The following is a 24,431-nucleotide window of genomic DNA, read 5'->3' as shown; positions in this document are numbered from 1 at the left end:
GCATTTTATATAACATAGCGTATGAAAAGCCACTCATATATGACGTCACAAATAACAAATTTAGAATTCTACTAACTTTCTTAATAGATGGATTTTCTTTAAACCTTCACCAATCTTTTGTTATTTTTTTTACACCTAACTATTGACCAGGATGAAATTCCCCTTCGCCAATTTAACCCATATTCTATTTCGTTTATTTCCAGTAACTCATTCCTTCCAATACCCATTTGCTCTAAAAGTCTATATGGTTAGATAGCTGCTTATAAACCACATTTTGATTTGATTAAATAAAAAAATAAATTGAAGTTAAGAAATGAGACAAACTGAAAATTAGACTTAATTGGTATTAGTAATTACATTAAGTGGGCATAATACCAAGTGTAGTGCAGACCTAACGAATATTAGACCAAATTTATTTTAGACAAAGGGGTTTAGCCCATACGGTGTATTAGGCTAAAGGAGGATAAAGTCTTTTTTTTATCCAACAATCAAAATAAGGGAAAATCATGATATCTGTAAAAAATAAATCAATTTTAAAAAATGCTACATCAAACAATATACCCAACTTTTGTTGAAGGGAATCTTTAATTTCCAACGTAGCATTTGGAGGTGTGTTTCATGACACAGTTGCCATGGGAACGATGTTGAATGTTGTCATGATTTGTCCATCATCTTGTGAGGAATAATGGCAAGGGAAAATATATGAAGGTCTTTGACATGACAAGGGCGGGACCTCCTTCCGATGTCATGCTGCCTGACGTGTGACGGAACTGGGTACCTGGGAAAAAAATATGAAAGAAAAGAGATATGATAATTTAAATCAAAATTATATTTCATATTTTGCTGCTCTCAATAAAAGTGATTTAAATTGGTATCTGGCAGGAATGAATTTCTTGAAATGTTGGTGCGTTGTGAATCCGAGAATTAATCTTTTTTAATTTATGTAAGTATTGCTTAACCAATTTCTTCAGGTTTCAATTATAATTTGAAAAGTGGTCAAATAGGGTTAGAGGCTTCATCTAGATTGAAGAGTTGCGTGTTCCAGTTGGCAAAACGAGGATTACCGGTCTGTTAGGGAGCCTTTGGGTGGGGAAGGGGTACGGCGGGTGGGTGATAGGGGTTCATCTTTACCCCTACCATAGCAAAACAGTGGAACGGATTGGATCGGTATCGGTAAAAATAGACCTATTTTACAATATATATATCGTAGATGTTTAATTGTCGCTCCCGAAGACATTTGATAATCGTATTTATGATCTAAATCTTGGACTAGAAATAATGACTATAATGAATCATTTGATAATGGCTGTCATCTCGTAAGGGCTTTCAGCAGAGTATTTGTTAGGTAGGTAAACAATACACCGCTTTATAGATGATAAGTTCGTATTGATTGTGTGTGGTTTTTTAAGTTGTCTTGATAACAATTTTGTCAAATCTGAATAATTTTACGATACAAAGAGGATGGATAATCATATAACTGAATTTCCGTTACAAAATTTTTTTATTATCATTGGTCACTTCGATATTTTGATAGTTTCAATTTATTTCTTGTCAGGTGGAAGCAGTGGCCGCGCAGAATTGGAGACCTTCCCAAGAAAAAAAAGGAAAAGAAAGAAATTACTTTACCTGGACAAACATGTCCTAAATTAGTCACCGACGAGCACCACGGACCAAAACAAGTAGAAGACTCATCGACGACGGATCTCCTTATGGACACAACCGACCATGTAATCGTATTTCCGTGAGTAATTCTTGGTCCCTCTTTCTTCATCTATTCTTGGCTTGCAAGGTGAAAAGGTGAGAGAGAAACAGTATAAAGATATACCGCCAAAGATACAGTGAGTATAAGGTTTAAAGAAAAGACATGAGTAATGGAGATTGATGGGAGAGATTATAAGTGGGGAGAGACAGACAAACATATAAACTTGATGAAGATGATCGGGAAAAGGATGAATGATAAGATAGCGAGAGATAGATAGATAGATAGATAGATAGAAAGAAAGATAGAGAGGTATATAGATAGACAAAACTTATACTGATAGATGAATAGATAGATAGAAAGAAGGATAAATAAGATAGAATGCTAAGTTGACAAGTAGAAAGAGGAAGAAATGAAATCGGCAGAAACTTGGCTCGTTCTTAAAAATAGCAGCTCACTCCAATCTCGGACACTGCTTTTGACACCGTGTGCTGAAGATGCCACCTCATTTGCTTTCTTTTTATATCGGATAACGAAATTGATATTTGGGTCCTATCCGGTTCGTGTCTTTGTTGACACTAGAAGAACTTGCACAATCTGTAGAACCCAAATACGAAGCAGCCCTTAACATAGGCCTTTGGTCATCTCAACGTCGATATTTGTATAGTAAGTATTTTCATATTACTTGATTAAGGTTTACAAATGAGGTTGATTCATAATGGTATTCATGAGCTACGTTTAAACTTAACCAAGTTACCAAGAACTACTTGGTAACAAGCATTTGAATATGAATATCGAATTTTTCATAATTTACTTTTGGAGCAAAATTTATGGGCATCCCATTATAAGCATTTCATTTTTGTTTCAAATAGGCAGAAACGTCATATTTATGTTTCAATAAATGTCAATATATTTTTATTTTTACTTTCAATGCGCGTATAATTAATTTTATTTTTATGCTGAAAACAAAGCAACTTCTCATTTATTTCATTTCTCTTATTCATTTACCTTCAGCTGTTTTCGTTAACATATTTTCGACTTATGTTGACATCAAATATTCCCTCCAAATCGGGGATAAACTTCTTTGTCAAATAAATAGAATAAAAGAAACTTCTTGCCTGGTTGTCTCGGGAAATATATATCACAATTCCGTGAGTCACATAGTAATCAATGATAAAACTAGATATCAACACTTGTGATAAACTTCACATTAGTCTTGTTGATAAGTTGTCTTGAGGAATAGGCCAGATGCGCTTCCTTTGACGTGATAGGAGTCTAACAAAATTAACGACCGATCACCCAAATTTGAAAACTGATTAGGAGTATTCCACGCTACAGCGATCGGTCAGACGCCCTCTGTGAAGAACGTTTGATATAAATGTTATCTAATGTCCTTCAAAGTGTTGGTGCATCAGGTCACGTTTCCAATTATGGAAAATCGCTATGAGAAGGCACGTTAGCTCAGTCGGTAGAGTCGTGGCTTCTCAATCCGCTGACCCGGGTATGGCTCCCACTTGATGTGATATTGCCCTTCGGTAAGACACATATCCTCAAATGCAAGTCCCTCTGAGAGGACCTTAAGATTACGGCACTTTGGTTGCTTAGTGACAAGCATTAATGCTATCTAACAATCATTCATGTTTTCGTATCAATCAGGTAAAAACAAAATGCCAAAAATAACCATCACAATGTGATAACTTCATATTGGCCCTTGGGAATAATGTCTTAAGAAGTGTCTCTGATGCGCTTTCCTTGACGCAATCACGGTATAAATGAATTAGTGATTGATTAGCATCAATTTCTGCTGCAGGCATACCTATTGATTGGAGTTGACGGATGAGCGAAAGAGAAGTTGAAATGGTAAGTTTTCAAGGTAGAAGGACTTGACTGACAATTTATCCAAGAAAGTCTGTTTTATCCGAGAGTTACCAAACTAACAGTGCTTCGCTAAATCTGCTACCGCAAATATTATTTTGATTACATATTTATGAAAATGAAGTATGAATTAGCATTACTTTTGTAAGGGGTACAATTAGTATATCTTAAACATGTGCTAGATTCTCTTCCTACTTTTCTCCCAATTCACCAATGGCTACCCATTGGTCATTAACATGTACTTAAAGTTACGTACGAAAAATAGATACAATTTTGTTTCCATGTGCTTCTCTCCATTCGGACAAGGCCACACGCTTGTCCATTCTACAATGTTCTAGAAGAGCCGTATCTAGAGTCGATTTTTTTTCTATGGATTCTTCTCTGTTGAGGATAGGCACATCACATAAATGACTATTCTGCAAGTCTACTTAAAGAGTCATAGAAGTCGAGTCACCTTTTCCTCTTACATGCACATCTATCCATTAAGACATGGGTACATCATTATTCTTCTTTATACAGTGTCATATCAAGCATCGGGGAATCTGAACTTTTCTTGTGTTTCTCTTCGTTCAAATAGTAGCATAGGATTAAATATTCTTGTAACTTTGATTGAAGACTCATAACTAATGCTGAACCATCTCTCCGTCTTCCACATGCACCCGTCTCCCTATTTGGACAATGACGTGGGAAAGACATTCTACGACTGACTTGAAGAGTCATATTTAGAGTTTATTTTGTTCATCTTCCATTTTCCATGCGTTTCTTTCCATTTACGCAAAGGTATATCATTGACAATGCTACCACTTGCACTTAATTATTCATACCTAGAGTAGATTTTATCTTCCTCCATGCTGTTCTCTCCATTTAATCAAGGGCACATTTACACATAGTGTCGTACAACGAATAGGGACAATCTTCTTTTCTCTATTTGCTTTCCTCTATTCCGATAGGAGCACATGATTGGCAATTCTACAATTCTATAATTAATGAAGAGTCATGACCAGAGCCAAACCATCATTCCGTCTTCCCTGCCCTTCTCTCCATTCGGGCAGGGACATGTGAAAGGTCATTCTACGACTGACTTGAAGAGTCATATTTAGAGTTGATTAAGTTTCTCCCTCCATGGGTTCCTATCCGTTCAGACAGGAATACATGCATTCTACAACTCTGGATGAAGTGTCATACCTAGAGTCGATTTTATTTTTGTTGTTCGTGCGTTGTTCTTTCTTCATTTCGATAAGGACATATGATAAGACACTCTCAATCTTTACACAAAGTGATTTACCAAGAACGGAGTACTAGTAATCTTCTTCTTTTTTTCATGTGCATCTCTCCGTTCAGACAGGGGCACATATTTGGCAATTCTATACCTCCTCATGAAGATTCGTGCTTAGGGATGACTCTGTTTATGTTCCATACTCTTCTCTCGGACATGGACATTGTACAACTGTACTATTTTTTTCCCATGCGCTTCTCTTCATTTAGACAAGCGCAAATGAGCAGTCATTCATAATATTTACACAACGTGCCAGACCAACAATCGAATAATCTTCGAATGTTTCCATGTGCTTCTCTCCTTTTACACATGGGTACAGGGTTGGCAATTCACCACGCTTGCTTTAAGGGTAATACCATTAGTTAATATTGTAATGTTCCATGCTATTCTCTCCATTCGGACATGGGCACACGATTGGTAATTGAACATCTCTGATTAATGAATCGTACGGATAGTAAGGTTATCTTCCCCTTTTACACGCGGTTCTCGTTTTTTAGACAGGGGCACACATCATTTATTCTAGACCTCAACTTATAGAATCGTTCCTATAATCATCATATGTTTTCCATGTGCTCCTTTCCATTTAGAAAGGGGCTAACCTTTTTCCATTTTGGTTTATTCTGAAAGAGTACGTAATTGGTTATTATCTATCTTTGCTCATATAGTCACATATGGTGCCCACTTCAATAAAGAGTTGCAACTGTTGTAACTTTGTCATTATGGCAACTACCATGGTAACCTTGAATTTGATTGGCTTCTGAGCCCTGTTGCCATGGTGGTTGCCATAATGGCAAAGTTACAACAGTTGTAACACTTCATGAAACTGGCTCCAGGAGTCGATTCATCTTCAGTTTTCCATGCTCTTCTCTCCATTTCCACAGGGGCACACAAATTATCGGTGTTTTTAATGATTAATGCAAATTCACCTACTCAGTTGTATTCTATGATTGCTTTTTGTTCGCAATCAATATATTATGCCTTTGTAATTTACTTTTTATGCACATTTTAACCTGCCTTGAACCAGTATAGGTTAATGGACCTGGTTTCGCTTGTTACTCTTCATTGTTTCACTCTGTTTATTTGTATTCTGCTTTTCTTTGAAATAAAGAAATGATTACAATCAATGTATCTACTTAAATTTTATTTGGATTTCTTTATATTTATTTAAAACGCAAAATGATCTGTGTTTCATCATTGACAAAAAGAAGAAGTTCATTCGTTCATGGTGGTATGATAATTACAATAGCAACAATAAGAGACAGTTTCACAAAAAATAGAGAAAATGGTCAATGTTCGTAACCTAAGTAACCCGAACTGCGTGCGTTTCACATCCTTGAAACGAAATGCTCCAAAGCCTTAAGCAGGAACTTCCCGCAAAAGCTATTAAGGAAAGGGGTGAAAATATCGTCAAAGTAAAGAAAAAATGAAAACAGCAATTATTCGCGTGAATTGAGAGCCATCAGCAGTGGAAAGGCAACATTAATTTATCTAAACATGAGAAGAGGGTACATCATCAAGAGCATGGTAGCGTTGATGTACCCGGAGTCCATTTCTTTCATCTTCGTCTGGGGTACCAATGGACCCACTTCACATCCATAAGTTAGCCTAGTTGTATGCCCAATGTTTAGTCTACCCGTTTAACATGAAAATCTAGGCTCTACTTTACATGTAGTAAGCTGAGTAAAGTGACTTAATTTAGTCTTCAGTATCGTAAGTGTAGAACAGGCTGATTTGTATCATATCTATGCACGCATATTGCAAATTAAAATTACTAATAAAAATATGCATTTTCTGGAAAACATAAATGCACTTTATCTTTACAAAATTTCCTTTTTTTAAATGGATCTCACATAATTTTATAAAGTCTACAATATTTTAAAACAGCAAATTGTGCAGCGGAAACAGAAAAAATAGAACCGTGGCACACCTTTTACGGGAAAAATAAGTAGAGAAAGAAACAAAGGAAGAGGATAAGAATAAGTATTAGTAGGCGAAGAAGGGGAAAGGAAGAAGGAGAAGACGTAAAAGAAGAGGAAGAAGAAGACGAAGAAGAAAGAAAAGAAGAAGAAGAAAAAGAAGAAAGAGAAGAAAAATAATAAGAAGAATAAAGAAAGGAGAAGAAGCAGCAGAAGAAAGATGAGGAGGCGAATAATAATAACAGTCATAATTATTATGATAACAATAATATGGAAATTAACGATAAAATAAGGAAGTGGAAGAGAAGTAGAAGGGTCATTTCTAGAAGTTTATAGTTTCATCGCGGATAAGCAAGATTCGAATTTTGTCATGTAGAGTGTATGTCTTTATTTTTGCAAAGACAACGAAGTTTAATCATCATGATGAATGATCTTTATCTGTAGTCGCCCAATATTGTTTATGTTTCAGATGTAAACGGGGTGTATCAAGTTGTCCCATCCCAGTCAATGGAGCCAAACCGTCGAGATGAAAGCACCGGGGCCCTACTGGGGGTGGTAACAGACCGTCTCGGGTGAACGAGAAGGAGGCGGCGGCAGCCTGAAAGGTATACTTCCTCACACCTTTGGTCTATCCTGTTCAGATCTGAAGAATATAGCTGAAGATGGACCGTCTTTTAAAGGTAAACCACAAAAATATCAATGCAACAATATCAACACCCAAATCTATGATAATTATTGAAAATGCTGTAATGTCGTTGTTAGATTTTAATCATCATTTACAGCCTTCATCTAAGATTAATACCTCTATCTAGAAAAACATAAAACATACTCCCGAAGCTACCAGTAAAGATGACACTATCTTTTCTTAAGAACATTTTGTTCTAGACAAGGCATCACTTATTACATAAGACCACTTAACCATGCAAATAATGCTAAGAAATATCAACAGCCTACAATTTCAATTTGTCATAAAAGCTAATTCAGGTTTTTATGACCAATTTATACTTTGTGGAACCTTATATAATCCCTTGTAGTTTTTTTTCAATCTTATGAATCTAGTAACCTATGTATGCCTCATGTGAGGGAAACCAATGCCATTTTATCAAGGGGGAATGCTGTCGCATGCGTTGCACATCAATTAAAGATAGATTCTAGTTGTGGGAACGATCTCAAAATGACTTTTTACAGAAGTTAATATAATGATCACCAAAGTGTCTGTTTGTATGAATAAAAAATATGTGCCAAAGGATTCTGGAAGAAATTGTGTAATTGATGAGAAATAAGCAAATTAGCGCGGATTCGGTCACTTCCGTCGGGTCTTTATTCCAGCAATAATAATACACTGTCCCACGTGTGCCTATCTGTGTTGGCGACCTTCAGTGTGATCGTTTTTTAGCTAGATATTATGATTTCACAAAGTTCAGTTTATGTAACTGTACCAGATCTAGATCTATGATGATATATTAAAACTTAACATTGGTTTTAAAGACTTTCTCACGAAATCAGTGTTTTACTGCAACTACCTTCATTTAGCTTTAATTATTAGAATGAATATTTTGTAAACCTCGATGATTCCTTTAAACAACTTGTGGATCATAAGAACCAACCGACAAGCGTGGAATGCTGGTTTCGATAATGGTCTAATGACGATCATTTTAATTAGTGCATGAATATTTGATGCATTTACAATCGCTCTAAAGACAATGACTAAAATCCTCGCAAATAATTCAAAGGTGGACTGAGGTAAATACAAATTTATGATGATAGAAAACATAGATGATATAAATTTTATTTCCCGTTGTGTGTAGTATACATGTACATGAATATTATAATTTCAAATTGGAAGTGTTTTGTTGCCCGTCTCTTTTTTTTCAAACAGTATTTTAAGAATATTTTAAAATACAAGTGTGTTGACTCGCATTTAGTAGACGATTCGCCCCTTCTTGTTGGGTTCTCTAATGATTGAAAAGTCAAGCTATCTTATTTTTCATATATCCAGGTCAACCCAGGTATATCTGATGTTGTTGTTTTTACAAATTAACCTGATATAACAATATTGCAGATTTGCAGCAATGTCGTTTTGATTTCCTAAGAGCCTTGCTAAGTTGTTGCTTTACTTAATTCATACTACATACAGCAATGTTAGAGGAAAAATAAATATCAAATCCTCAGAACCGGAAAGCTGAATACTGGGGTTAAATAAAAGGGTGTTTACGACAACTATTGGTAAGCATTGGCAATCATATAACAAACAAATGACCAACAAATAGACGCAGTTCTGTATTAACCCCTTGGTTACCGTATTCTCAGCTTCTAAAGGTTTATTACATAGATCAGCTAGTCATAATTTCATCAAGATGATGGTGAGCATTCTTGCTGCCATATTTAGTAAGTAGGGCACGGTGTCTGCTTGTAATTTTGGGTTTCACATTAATGTTGTTCAAGCCGCGTCCTTTCATCAAAACATCAACCTTTTCGAAAGGTTACAAAAAAAGCTTCTGTCATGATGATCCGAAATAAAGTGTTGAGTGATGACATTAAAGAAAACATAAAAAGAACTACTGGGTGTCAGATGAGGGTAGGTGTTGAATATAAAAAGGGAATTGAAGAAATCTGGGAAAAGTAAATGGATTATGCGTCTATTAAGACTTCAAAATGAATCGCCATTTTTTTTTCTAATGCCCCATTTGGCAATCCACTAACAATTATTGCAATAATGGCTTAGTTTAATTACCAATGAAATTAAAACAGATTTACGATATAGGTTACTTTTTATTACCACTTAGTTCATGTATCATTCCCACTAATTTCAGTAATGATGCGCCTTATTCCATTTTATTTATCTTCCACAAAATGTCGGGTATGGCTTTATCTTACCTAATTTTTTTTCGCATGGATCTGAAATTTCACTCATTACCTATTTATTTCATTTTTTTTTTATCTTAGTCGACGAAAGGCTACACCAAATCATACAAAAATGGGTGTATCCCATCATGCCCACTCACTTTAGTTACAAATGGTATATCCGTCTTCTCTAAAAACCACCTCCCCAAAATACAACATTCGCTTGCAGGAGCTGCCATATATCGCAGCGCAGGTGCCCCCGCCCCTTCCATCTGCTAGCTGGGTGCCTTGTATACCCCCTCATGCAATATGTCATGGCTCCGTTTTACAATGAGTTACAATTGATCCGATCAACCATAACCATGGAAAGCCAGCAACGTCAACATCTAAAATTCATGTTTCTTCAAAATGTTTTCTAGATATGATGTATACTCATACATATATATATATTTTTTATTTATTTTTTGGGGGGGAGGTGTGCCCCTCTTTGTTTACAGAGGACATTGTGCAAATTTCCTCTTGGAAAAATTATGACAATGATGGATTTCCATATAGTTAAGGTTGATCAGATCAATCGCAACTGTTTGTAAGACGGGGTCCAGATCTTGAAGGGTAAAAGGGAGGAGTGATGAGGGAAAAGGATTTCAGGATGAAGGTAGCATCCGTCAATTTCTCCTTGGAATATTAAACACATCCCCATCATACTCATCCGTTCAGACTTCGTTTGATGATCAGAGCAGAATACCGGAAGTCAAATGGTAAGTGTTGGACACCTTTATTCCTTGATGCAGGTTTGTATCCCAATTATGCGATATTATTAAGAAAGTCGCACCATAGATAGCGACTCCATATCGAGTAATTGGAAATGACATATTGCTGTTTGTCGGTCTGGTCTGGAATCGTTCTGGCGTAACCCTGACCTGTACTCGCAAAATGTAATCCAAGAGAAAGCATGACTTATAATTTTGGTTTTGGGTATGGGTAGCTTTATGTAACCCTGGTGATAGATGTCGCAAATATCTAAAAGACAAAACGATTGGTGTCTAAATTGCAGAACTAAAAGTTGAATTATCTCGATGTTGATGACTACCCATGACTAACACTGTGTGTGTGGGGGGTTGGTGTGTGTGTTTGTGTTTTATAGACGTGTATCAATCAGATGACTATGTACGTCTGGGACCGACATTTAACGTCACCATCCAAAAGACGTGACCAGGGCTCGAACACCGAACCTCTGAATCAATGTGTAACTTCCCAACGCAGCTTGGATTATAGGCGTTTGCCACAACGCACATTTTCTAACATTTCTACTGTTGACGAATATTTGTAGTAATATTGCCATGATTAAAATTTTGACTTAATCATTTGTAAAATAATTCTAATACGTTAGTAGATAGTTTGAATGGACAATTTGGCACATCAGAAGGAGCGGGTCGTAAGATTGGTCCCGACTCTTAAACTATACACTTGGCCTTCCGAAGATGTACTAATTGTTTTATAATTGTATTTATGCAATAATGCACTAGGATGTGCATAATAATTTACTTACTTTCTCGGATTAACTTCCTCGAAGGACAAAATGCCACAGTACAGATCCGGTAAGGGATATGAAAATATCAAAATCCCCAGATAATTAAAATTCCTAGATCCATTTAAATGACCTTTCATATCATCTTGTATTAATTCTACGCTCACTTTTTTTCATAATTTAATATTAGTCAGCCGATCCAGCGACCACTCCTCGTTACTTCTCCTTGAAAACTTGGAAAGAAATCAAAATTGTGAGTTACCGTGACCGTGCATACACAAATGCAGTTCGTTGCCAGTGTATTTGTAAGTGCGTGGTGATATAGTTACTGGGTACACCCCTACATCATTTTGGCATAAGCCCTCGATTTGCTAACTCACACCAGAGTTGTCTGAATATATAAACCTACCAGAGATTGTGTTTACTTTGTTGCTTGTCGAGTATTTTTTATCAGAATTTTTGCGAGACATTTTTTTTTAAAGATACACTTGCCAGGTGGAAGTCAAGGTCTTTTCATTATAGAACAGCCAGGAGTGTGAATGCGTGTTTACATACCTGTTTCGACCAGATATGATTATTTGAGTCTAGCATCGACCTTTCATATCACCATCCTTTAAATCTATCCGAAATACACGACCACGCCTCGAACCTTGAACCTCTGCAACAATTAACTAACTTCCCCATATACCTTATAGTACAGGCGCACGCAACAACGCGCAGACGGATATGTGATGTTCTTATGGTTGTTGCAAAATTATGATTATTTACAATCAATTGCGATATAGAAATTGATCGAAAGTTTTATTATTGATTTCAGAACCTATAATTGACTTGCAATCAATTGCTGGTTTCATGCAACATCCAATATTTGTCTTTATCATTATTCCTAACGGAACAATATATTGGTTGCTTCCAAACAGAAACACTGAAAAGTAATGAAAAGTAATGACCTCCTTCAATATGCTTATATACAAATTAATCACTGTAAGCTGTCTTGTGATACCCCCTTGTTATTCAACTATTGCTTTGAATTTTGAATATGGATAAAAGGGTAAACACTAGTCTGCTCTGCAAACCCTTCACCCTTCGAGTTAAGGGTCTGAATGTGCAGCCTACTCATGCCTTGTGTACTGAAGACCCCTGAATTGAAGTTTTGTATGTGCTAGTCTTTGCGTGGAGACACACTTGTTGATCAAAGTTTCAATCAGGGTCTGTGCCTGCAGACTAGGTAAACACCATCTTAATATAATATTTCTCAGGCAAGGCGTTTAGTTTAATATTATTTTCTTTTGTTAGATTAACACAATAGATCTTATTATAAGTTTCCTTTGTCCTGGAGATAAATTAGATCACACTTTATACCCATTCTTGTGACAACCGCCATTATTTCATCCAGTCTTCAAACTATATCCAGCAATAAAATCGGGGAATCATCTTGCCTTCTGACGTCTTACTATGACTGCTGATGACAAGTCCTGGTCATGGCCAAATAAAAAGTGCAGTTTTGTCTTACTCGGACTAGATTCCAAAACGTCCCAACGACTCGGCGTGAGCAAGCGGCAAAGTGAGGGCTGTAATGTGCCTGTTATACGAGAAGAAAGCCGGGAAGAAAGGCCATGGATCAAGAAGAAAGCTGCAATCAACTGCAGTTACAAATAATCAAACGCAATTTTATTTGGAGCCAATAGGACGCACGTATCTACAGGAGTTGAGCTTGATCTTTTAGAGTTGTATCTAAACGAGTCTCTTTGAAACGGGACCCCTGTCACAGCTGCCAAGATTCGGACAAGAGGGGCGATATCATTGCTTGTCGAGTGACTTCAAATGTCATGTTACAGTCACACCTCACAAGCCTACTCCAGACCGATCAAACCTATTACGTTATTTTTCAGTGGCATACGATCGATCGATTTATTTCGGTTTCATTGGTGTGACATGACCTGAAGAACGACTTGACTTGTTGAGTCATCCAAGATGCATCATTCAATTAAAAGTCCTTGGCCAATTTGCCAAGACTCTGACCTTTCCTAACCGTTCGGATAATCTTCAGAAAAGAACCAATATTCAGCATAATATAGCGATGAATTGCTTGATTTCGTATTCCATCTGACTCCCCTCTGCCAGAATTGAGTCAGATTAAATCATTTAACTTTTTTAAATGAAAAATAACATATACGCTATGTTCGGGATATATTTAAATTTTCAGCTTAAAATGTAAGTCTCCATGATAATCTTGTGGCACCTTGAACGCCTCACCGATGTTTGATCTTGCGGAAAGCTAAAATCAACAAGAATAGAAGGACAAAAGGAATGATATTATATTTGAAAATATGACAATCATTAGACACTTTAACAGCGTCCAGAACGGGTATGTGCTCTATACCCCCGTGCTTTCCCTTGGTTATTGGTAAGCAAACACATGTATATATCTGACCTATTGCAATTTGCTGACGGTCAATCAGAAAATTTCCTCTCAAATTCTTGATATCATTAAAATTCAGCTTATGATTTGTAATCATTCTGTACATGTTTGCCTTGCTACCCGAAGGGTAGTTCTCCAAGTTTCTTTTTTTCTTTTTTTCATGGATAAGTTGTCCAAGAAGGTGAACTGAATGACTGATTTTAGTTGTAATTCTTGTAATCCCAATGATATATGTACATGATGAATATCAATAATGTATATTCCGATGATCAGCAATATGATTTTCTTCAGACCATATTAGACTTTATAAGCGAAAAAAAAAGTTTAAGATGTCTGCCTGAGATGTCGAAACTCATCTTTAACAAAGTAAAGTACTGTATTTAACAATAGTGCGGACACCCGCCAAAATATCCGCTTTGCAGTACAGTTCTTCATCAAAGATTTTATTTAAAAAAACAATAGGTAAAAATTAGGGAGATCATGATCAGGCATGAAGCAGTACTTTCTCATGGGAAAGCTGCATACGAACATATTATCCATGAGAGATGCACTAGGGGCCAGGAAAGGGTTTTTGAAAGGGGGTGCTAGTGAAAAAAACGAACACCTAGAAATGACAGCATCCCAAGGAACCCCCCCCCCGGACCATGGGGGTGAACTCACTTCTGATGCTGTACATTATTATACAGTACGTCTCGAAATAACACGGGAATGAAAAAAACATTTTCTTACTGATCATCCAGCTGCTGATTGTCTGGAAATCATTAAATTATAAAAATGTCTAGTTAGTATTGCTTTACTTTATTTCATTTAATTCATTATTTGATTATATGTATTTGTTTTCTTTCATTATTGAATTCAAATCTATATTTATAACTTCATCCAATTATTCCTTTGTACAATCAATATCATTTTAATTTATCAAATACGTTATCAATCGACTATTCCTTTACCTCTATACCTTAAACGGGAATTTAGTTTACCTCTTCTTCTCTCGACAAGATATTGATAATTTCCAAAATGTTTTTTTTTCTTTATCACTCCTTTTTTCACCAATGCATTTTATCCCTCTTTGTTGTCAAAGCTCAACAACTCAGCATTTAATCTGTCTGTTCACATTCACACAGTTTCATGTAGATTTTCCGATAGAAATGATTGAGAAAGTCTTAATTTCTCACGTCGGGAGTCTCAACTAGACTTGAGAAACTTAAGTATGAATCTCCTAATCCAGGGCATGCTTTTGCAGCTGATAATTCACGCCGGGCAGTTTGTGTTGATTAATGAGGCTCAGGGAGAGGTTTGCTCCTGGTAGTTTGCCATATCTTTAATGTCTTAAACTTCCCCGCAATACTTTGGAAGTAAGATTCAGATTCAAATAGAAACATGAAATTCTCTCGGGGGCAGGGGTTGCCATAACCTTAATAATAATAATAGAAATAAATTCGAATACATCTTTCACTTTGAAACATTAATGCCTGGTGATTACAAGATTGATTTAATATTCCAATTTAAATATTGTATAGAAAGGGAAAATTTGTGTTCTATATGTACCGGTGTAAATGTGATTATTTGCGATTTCTTTAATCTCTTTGAATAACTATGAATATTGTAATCAGATCTGATTCTTAATAAAACATGAATAATAAAAGAAAGAACTAAGTCTTTAAAATAATATCATAGACCAAAAGCAAGGCCAGTTATTAACCCCTTGAAATAGAAGAGATCGTAGCGAATTAAAATCAGCGCCATTTGATATGTCACATTGCTTTCAGGGCCAGTTTGTACCACAGTGATTAAAGAAAACATAATCTAAACCATTTAGAGTCAGTCGACATTACATGATGTAACAGAGGCAGAAAAGATCGTTATGTCGTTGCCCTTTCTTCCCGTTACAGTCACATCAACGAAACCGGACTCAACAACCGATGGTATGTCATTTAATATAACGTACAAGTTTTGATTGGACTTGAGTCTGTTCTGTTTTGTATGACTGCGACATTACCTCGATGTCTTAGTAATCTCCTAATGACTCATTAATGCATAATTCGTTGTTGGCATTGGGATTAGACAGTTTTTGATCAAGCTGGCAAGGACGGCATTTCAGCTTTAGATTAGGTCATCAGAATCTCACTTGTTATGTTTTTTTTTTCATTTGAAATGGAATCAAAGTAGACTTCGAAACACTCTTAAGACGTTGCGTATATGTGAAACAAAAGAAAAAAGTTATAGGCCTACGTTTGAAAGAATCCTTAAGTAAGTCTCAATTCGTTCACATTTTCAATGTTGAAAATGTGAACGAAACTTGTGTTTATTTAATAGTGACAATTGTATTCCACTATAATTGATAGCGAGAATTTATCATTTTTCTCCTTACTTTAGATTTCCATTATACGAAACTTCACCGAGGAGTTCTACATGTATAGGCCTAAATGCAAATCATCACACCACACACTCCCTTTTTAAACTGTAAAAGCTTAGCTAAATTTCATAGTTCTAAAATGGGGGGAGTGTTATGTTGTCCCAAATGATATAAATCCTCTACTTACTTTCCAATGCATTATCCTCAAGTATTCTCCTCAGTAAATTATCAAGATGTAACATAGAATTTTTAAAACCCTTTCAACTATCAATCTACCAACGCAATGTTCATCAAATAATAACATGTTCAAAAGCTATTCTAATCAGATCGGTTTCTTCTCTCCCTCGTTTATAGATTCTTGAGTATTTCTTTTCCACCGCCGGAAAAGTTCCTGTGTAAGGGAAGATTCGGGATATGATGGAAACAGTTCATCAGATCTTTAGAAAAATACAAGATTTTCCCAATTTTCCGACCTTTTAAGCTATCATACTTTTAAATGATTTTCAGCACATTTACGGAATTTAATTTACAGTACAAAACTTTTAAGACTTCATGTAGAATTAACCACATTACATGGCGTAGGAAATAGTCTTTCGGACTTACAAGCCATTCCAATTATTGGAGACCTTGATCATATTAACCAACCTTCGGAACTTTCGAGTGCCTCCAATGATTAGCTAAGGGAGATCCTGTAACAAGTGGTCTAACTCAACCTTTCAGTACGACTGCATCTGTTTTCGGATATCATGGTGCATAACATTATCAATGCGAATCTTAATCATAACCCAATCGACACCTGGTATTGAAAAGCACGCTTGAAACACTGATACGAGTTTCCCGCCATAATTTGTAGCGAAATTCCCAGGTACGCGCGCTGGAATCTGGGTCGTCTGCTTGGAGACGGTGATTACAGATAGGGGGAATTAAAAGCGGCGAAGACGTCGGGAAATTTATTTCAGTAAATAGAATACATTAACTTGAATATTTTTTTTCATGAAAAGAAATGTACCTACTAGGCAAGAATGTAATTTATTTACATGTATTTTAAAAGAATTAAGAAAGGTATTGTATCAGTAAAGAATCAGAAGGGGGAAAATAAATACGAAAGATATGATGCGATTATTACCCAAGTCTTCCTTATGATATGAGTATTATCAATTTTCTGTTTATTTTATTCTCAGAAGAAAGTACCCACCAAATCCCTTGTCTGCCTGCCCCCTCTCTCTGTCTGTCTATCTGTCTATCTACTGTATATCTATCTATCTTTCCTTCAATCTATCTATCTTGCTATTTATCTATCTATATATCAATATCTATCTATAATCTACCTGTCTGTCTGTCTATCTATCTATCTATCTATCTTTCGATCTATCTATCTATCTTTCTATTTATCTATCTATATATCAATATCTATCTATCTATATATCTACCTGTCTGTCTGTCTATCTATCTATCTATCTCTCGATCTATCTATCTATCTTTCTATTTATCTATCTATATATCAATATCTATCTATATATCTACTTCTCTGTCTGTCTATCTACTGTATATCTATCTATCTTTCGATCTATCTATCTATCTTTCTATTTATCTATCTATATATCAATATCTATCTATATATCTACCTGTCTGTCTGTCTATCTATCTATCTATCCATCTATCTATCTATCAGTCAATATCTATCTATCCATCCATCTACCTCTCTCTCTCTCTGTTTTTATTATTTATCTGCCTTTTCCTCCCCCTCTGTTATTTTCGCTCACTCTTTACATTCCTATATATAAATTATTGTATATCGCACAGCCAACCCCGCACTCCCTAACCCACACATACACACACAAAACTTGATATGTATCTCTATCTATCTTCATGACTTCCACTCGATTTCGTCCTCTGTTTCGTAATCCCACCCCTTAACATCATATTTTTACCCCCTCCCAATCCCCCACCCCTCTCCCTAATTCTCATCATTGATTGTATCCTGAATTTGGGGGAGAGCTATCAGCACAATATTGTTAGATAAATTATGAGCTCATAGTATCACTCAGCAGCGGGGCAGACAATAACCGGATGGGGGATTCACTTGTTACTTTTACAATTGATACTACTCATCCAATATATTAAAAGTGCATCAGCTGCTTCTCAATAATGTGTAACCTGGGGGGGGGGGGTGGTCAATTGCACCACGATTGGTTTATTTGATATTGACCTTATCTGGGAAATGTCGGTTTTTGGAAAAGATATAATGTTCATTTTTTGCTTCATTAAACGTGAGATGTTTAATAATTCATATTTGCATATTCTGATGTATAAAATGTAATAATAATGATATTAAAATAATAGAATGATAATGATAAAGATAATAAAGATAATAATGATAAAATGAGAGTATAGGCACATGTTGGCCTATAGCATCATCTTTCTAGAAAAATAATCCATTCCAAGGCGCACCATTAGCATAAGCTGCTAGTTTCATTGCTGTCCATTCAATGAATTTTAACTTACCATTCGCCTAAACTGGATTGAGTGCAGCACAATGTGGGATAAATTTCTTGCTGAAGGAAAAAACCACATGTTTGGGATTCGAACCCACGACCCTCTAATTGAAAGACGAGTGTCGGTACACTAAACCTCTACACCTTCTGCATCCTTCTGCATTACTGCGTAAAGTTGCCTGTGGGTCCTCTCCGCAAAGTTTGATATTTTTTATAGATTGAATTGATCCGAGAAACAAACAATAAATTGTTTAGGCCCGTTTACAAATGGAAACAATGAAAACTCTAAAAAAAAGAAAAAAAATATGCATTCAGAGGTTTGAGTAAGAATGTATAATATAACAGAAGTTTAGTTTGTCTTTATATACCAAGAAACAGGTGGAGTAATATCAGTTTGTCCCATATTTTCAAATTAAATTTATTGTTTGAGTCATTTTGCACGCCTGTCAAGTATTGTGTTGTCTGTTAACCTTTGTTGATAGGCATAGCAAGTGTTATAAATTAAACGAAGTACGTTTTGGGCAGTTTAGAGGTGTAACGCTCAGTTGCAATATTAATGGATGTACACATCGCCTCATGGATTACAATGAAATTTAATGAAGAGGCTCAAATTCATTTTAATCTTACCTGCTTACAAGGCGATAATGAAATGTAGGTGTATGGTAACAAGTACAAGCCAAAATAAAACTTGTGTTGGTTTGTTTGCTTGCAATATGCTATCTAATGTTCCCTAAATTCCCATTTTCGCAATTTGTAAAAAGACTTCCCATGCGCAAAGTACCCTATTTGTTTGGATCACACACTCTGAAACTCGCTCTGAAGCTGAAACTCAATCTCCTCCAAGTGTCGTCTTCCAAGAAGTGAACTTTTGAATAGTGCATGCTGGGTACACGTGGTCAGGCGTACAGGTGTTCAAAATGGAGGGCGGGGTTAGTTTCTAGGCCTATATAGCATGTAGTTCGTAGAAGGAAGATAATGATATATAATATAATCATATAAAAAAGTGGAAATGGCGGCTCAATGGTAGAGCGCCTGCCTCATGAATAGGAGGTCGAGGGTGCGATCCCCGGCCGAGTCATATACCAAAGACTTTCAACATGGTACCTTCTGCCTCGGCACACGCTCGACGTAAGATAATTATATGTTTTGCAGGGTGCGCTGGAAGAACAAGCCTATATACAGCTGAAGTGGCTATACCCTTGGTTAATAAGAGTTATTATTTTATAGACTTTCGAAGGAAAGTAATTGGGAAAATCATTCTGTGGTTGTAAATTTTACAAGGCAGTCGGGTGTCTAGTATGAAGATGGACTAGATAGTGACGGACTGGGCAGTGACCACCAACATGTTAACATGAATGTCAATTTATCCTATTATTTGGCATCATGTTTTTACGGAATTTTACTTGATAATCACATTTCGTATGTTTCATTGTTGAAAGCTATCTAAAACCAAGGTGTATAACAAATCTATCGATGATATAATTATTTTTGTAAATATGTTCATTTTACCTAGATTGGACGTGGAAGTTTTAGAATGGAAAATTGAATCAATGTCTTTGAATAGGCTCTGATTCGAAACAACATCCTTTAGATTAAAGCTCCTGCCACTATTGAAATATATGTCCCTCATAAGACCTTTAGATTTTGCGATTAACGTTGGAAAAACATCACTAAAATCTCCGATGCGGTGAGCTTTTTGAGCAATTTTCTTGTCAGCCCAACTCCTGGAAATCCCTTTTCCACAGACCAAAACTACCCGGCGATATTTGATACGACTTTTTCACCCGCAATTTTTTACAAGCGGATTTCGGAAAATTCCACAAACCTGTTCCATCAGGTTTCACCTAAATAATTGCGGCTTTACCATAGAAACAGACGAGTTTAAATGAGCGGGATCTATTTTTAACTCGTTCAGGTTTCAATATTAAGGTCAATTTTCGGAGGTGAAATTAGCTGATGTAGGTCGGAGGTGCCGTGGTGTCTTGGAAGTAATAGGATGAAAACCACCATTTCATTTCATATCATATCTGCCTGAAAACTCGTACGACAGATGTTGGCCTGAACACACGCATCACAACTTAGTGAACTAGTATATATACCTTTAAAAAATGTTTTGTTATAATAGTAAGATCATTTATGTAATCAAGAGTCCGAGAACATTGTTGTGTTTTTCAACAGATACATGACAAATATATGAATTGAATTGGTCTTCGATTATATTAAACAATTTTCCGGATCAGAATTAGTCTAGATCTTGATGTCTGTGATTATCTATGTGTCAGTGTGTTAACCATTATAGAATTATCTAACGTCCCCCTGCAGATCTAGACCAGAACATAATCTGGTCGTCAGTGCACATACATGTAGCGCGCCGAAATTGAAGGGCGAGTCCCTGGTAAAACTAATGACTTTTACCGTCTCTAGTTGAATCATAGCATACCAGTATTCCATTTGCAACCAATTATCAAACCCATTTTAATGCAGCTCTTCGTGCCTGGATCTGAGGTGTAACTATAGTTTTGGCAACATGAAGATAATAAAGATTTAAGATAATTAATAAGATAAGAAAAAAAACAATTCCACATTTTGTTAGATTACTTTCCATCGTTGTGATGGGGTAGAGGATTGTTTTGATGTTGTGTTGTTTACACTTGAAGAGAGATATTTTGGAAGAAAATGTTATGTTTTTTTCCGTGAAAATGTTGTTCCACATAGCTCAGCCAAAAATAAATCAAACATGTCTGGTAACTTTGATACACAGATTTACATGTGTCTAAGGTATTATAAACTGTTTCCCAAAATACTAAACTAGATCTAGCAACATTTTCGTGTCATAGGGGCCTTATGTCTGAAAATATATTTGATACGCACCCAAATTCCAATACAAACACAAATATACATGCGTCTTTGTATGTGGATCTATTGAATATAACTTTTGAAATTATTTACATATCTATACCTGAAAATATAAAGTAGAGTTTTCGAAATTAAAACTTATCGTAAGTGCGTTTTTGACCAATCAAGTTCAAAGTTGTTTCCCCGTTCTATTTTTATCAAGTTTTCTATTATATTTTGTAAGAAACATCACTTTCAACCCATGGACCGCCCACTAAATATGCCAGCCCGACTGCATCTGTGCCCCTCAAAATACACACCTTCTAAATTTATCACACAATCTCCCCCAATTTCCCGCCAAATCGAGACGCTTTGAAACTCAAGCTTTCAAGGTCATGATCATCGTCTGCCGATGTTTTCCCTAAATATTGACCCGTTCGTATCTCTTTGGGGTGCGTTTATATTAGCCTAGACAGCGAGGGCATCAGATTATTTCAGACCGATTGTGATAAAACTGTTCTTTGTCGAGATTCTCGACAAAAATCGTTTCAAAGTAGGCCTATCTGGAAATCATATATTCATGGTCTTTGGAACGAAAAGTCTTGAGAATAGGATCGTTCTGGCTATCTGGTATTGTTGACATTGGTTGGTTATGGTTAGGTAATATGTTGTGCATTGAATGCATATTAACTGTTAGTGGCCCACTATTCGAATTTGAGATTTTTTCCACACATATTCTTGACTCTATTTGAGTAAGATCTGCAGAGCTACATGATGAAATTATTCTAACCCAATTACCCGTTTGTCTCGGAGGGGAGGAACTGTTAAAGGTTAAAGTTCTCTATGCCAATAAAAATATAGTAAATTAATTTAAGAATTTGAGAATGATAATCGAACTTTGTCGTCGAACTTTCCATGATAATTCGTGTTAATGAAATTTCTCTAATTGTCTCGTTGACAAAACAAATCAAATTCATTTATCTATTTCAGAAGCGCACCACTGTCTATGAAGTTCGCAAACTTCGGGCCAATGAGAATGCGTTTCGAAGATATGACACTATCCACGTCTCCCTGGCATTTAACCTTGAAATGAACTGTCTTCAGAAGAGTGCGAGAGCTTTGAGGAGGGGAGGGGGCGATGTCCCCAAATGCATGTTTGACCCCGATAGTAGATTTGACCTGAAGCGGGATGTACTTGTTAACTTATTATTTTACATGCTTGAGGTAGTTATTGCTCTTTGATGGCTTGGATTTGACAAGCATTTTAATCTTTTTCCTAATTGCATTTTTCTTACAAAATTCTGGACGGTACTGATGAAATGTATTTTAAAATAATATAATCAATAAGAGAATCGCAAAGTGTTTCCCCATTGGCAAAATCTATTCGAGCAAGTTCACACAAGCTTTTTAAGGGTTGTCGGAGTAATCTGAAAAAAAAGTAAACTGGTACTCTGTTCGCCCATAATTTATTCAATGTTTATCTATTTCATTTAATTAATTGATTGATTATTAGATCGTAATGTCTGTACTCATATTGTCAAAACAACCGCTGATTTCGATTATCTGCATAAAATTCATTTTGTAGCCCATCACTCAAATACAAAATGTTTCAATTTATTGATGATAATCCTGTTCCATTTTAATATTCATGATAGCAGGGTCTTTTTGTCTTGAAAATGTTTCCATTGAGTATTTTCCTTCCAGTATTTCTTCATAATTGGATCTCCTAATAACATGTGCGCTTAGGAACCAAAAATGAACAGCTGAACCACTGCAATTCGTTATATCCCACTCCTGCCACCCTTAATTAAGATATTTATTCCATGTATTTTTTTTTAAGTAGTGTTTAATAGTTGTGAGACAAGTTTATGGTGTTTCATGTTTTTTTTTTTCAAATTCGAGGGACTTCGAGGAAAGAGTTAGTTAATTCATTTTGTTTGTCCCATGGGCTCTTTTGACGTCATCTGAGCACCCATGGTCAAATATTAACTGATTCAATTACGTCGTTCTAGAAATTGTTGTACCATATGATGATGTCATTGCTTCGATCCGATGTAATCACTGTAATCACTCATTTACTTCACAAATTATTGGTATTTTTAGACAGAGATAATGTTATCAATAATTGATAATTAGGTAGAAGGTACGAATGCATTTTGGTTATTTAATAACATCAACAAACAGGTTGCATGTAACTATGTTTCATGTACAGGAATAAAAGATCTGTTCAAATTTTATAGAATGGCACAAGCAGAACACATATGTAGAGTTCTCACTATGGTTTTGTGGATTTTTCAAAGGGATAACTTTAAATAAAAAATCAACTCTGACTTCGGACCATGTTATCAGATCGACCTAGAATGAGCAACAAAAATCTGCTGCACCCTGACATGTTCAGCACGTAAAGTATATCGTTAACATAAAAATGCATCACTTTACACTGCAAGACATTACCATCATTGTATCTTTGAATAACTAAAGGTCTAAACTGTTAGTACGAACCAAATATATATAAGTAATAATCTACCAACAAATAGATTTCGATGACATAGACATTCTTAAGTTGAAAAGAATTCATTTTTTAATTGGAAAATATCAGTCCCCAATGTCGAATCAACTTATGAAAGAAACATAACCTTATATACCAAACTAATGCATATTTGATACCTAGAATTTGACACTGTATTGCAAATGATTAATATTCTACAAAATCTCCAGCAACCTCAACCTAGGAAAATTGTGATAACTGAACCGTTTGCCTTTTTCTTTTGTGACGAAAATCGCCGGGAGCTCTAGTTGACGCGACAAAGCAATTTGAACAGCCAAACTTTCTCAGAATTTACAGATAAATTCGCTCTCAATTTCCCTTCTTTTGAGATTGGCTATCCTAGACCCATATTCATTCTCATCCGCCTCCCCCTCTGGGTATCTAAGATAGCACAAGGGATTTTTATGACCATCAATCTTCATGTCTAATTATCGTTAATTGTCAACGAAACAGGGTCCGTGTCCTGGAGAGCCTTTCACTGACGAAGTCGTCACTGGTTTCCACTGGCAACTGTTACAAGCTACTGAAATCCTTTCATCTGATAGGTTTAGAACGGATTGTCAGTGACAAGACGTTGCATGAAACATTCCTCTGGACTGTGTGTGAATTCATGGCGAAACCGCGGACGTTACGTATA

At 35.9% G+C, this 24,431-nt stretch overlaps 1 long non-coding RNA gene across 1 annotated transcript; it reads left to right on the top strand.

Annotated features, from left to right (window-relative positions):
- The first annotated feature begins 1,565 nt into the window (after nt 1-1,565).
- Nucleotides 1,566-23,032, top strand: LOC121426849. The gene is made up of 3 exons (XR_005971640.1): nt 1,566-1,741; nt 7,236-7,446; nt 22,237-23,032. It is a non-coding gene; the product is annotated as an uncharacterized LOC121426849 (long non-coding RNA).
- The last annotated feature ends 1,399 nt before the right edge of the window (nt 23,033-24,431 follow it).

Source organism: Lytechinus variegatus, chromosome 13 (assembly GCF_018143015.1).
Source record: "Lytechinus variegatus isolate NC3 chromosome 13, Lvar_3.0, whole genome shotgun sequence".
In the NCBI taxonomy this organism is placed as follows: Eukaryota; Metazoa; Echinodermata; class Echinoidea; order Temnopleuroida; family Toxopneustidae; genus Lytechinus; species Lytechinus variegatus.
The sequence above is the reverse complement of the archived record's forward strand: the minus strand, read 5'-3'. Positions and strand labels throughout refer to the sequence as shown.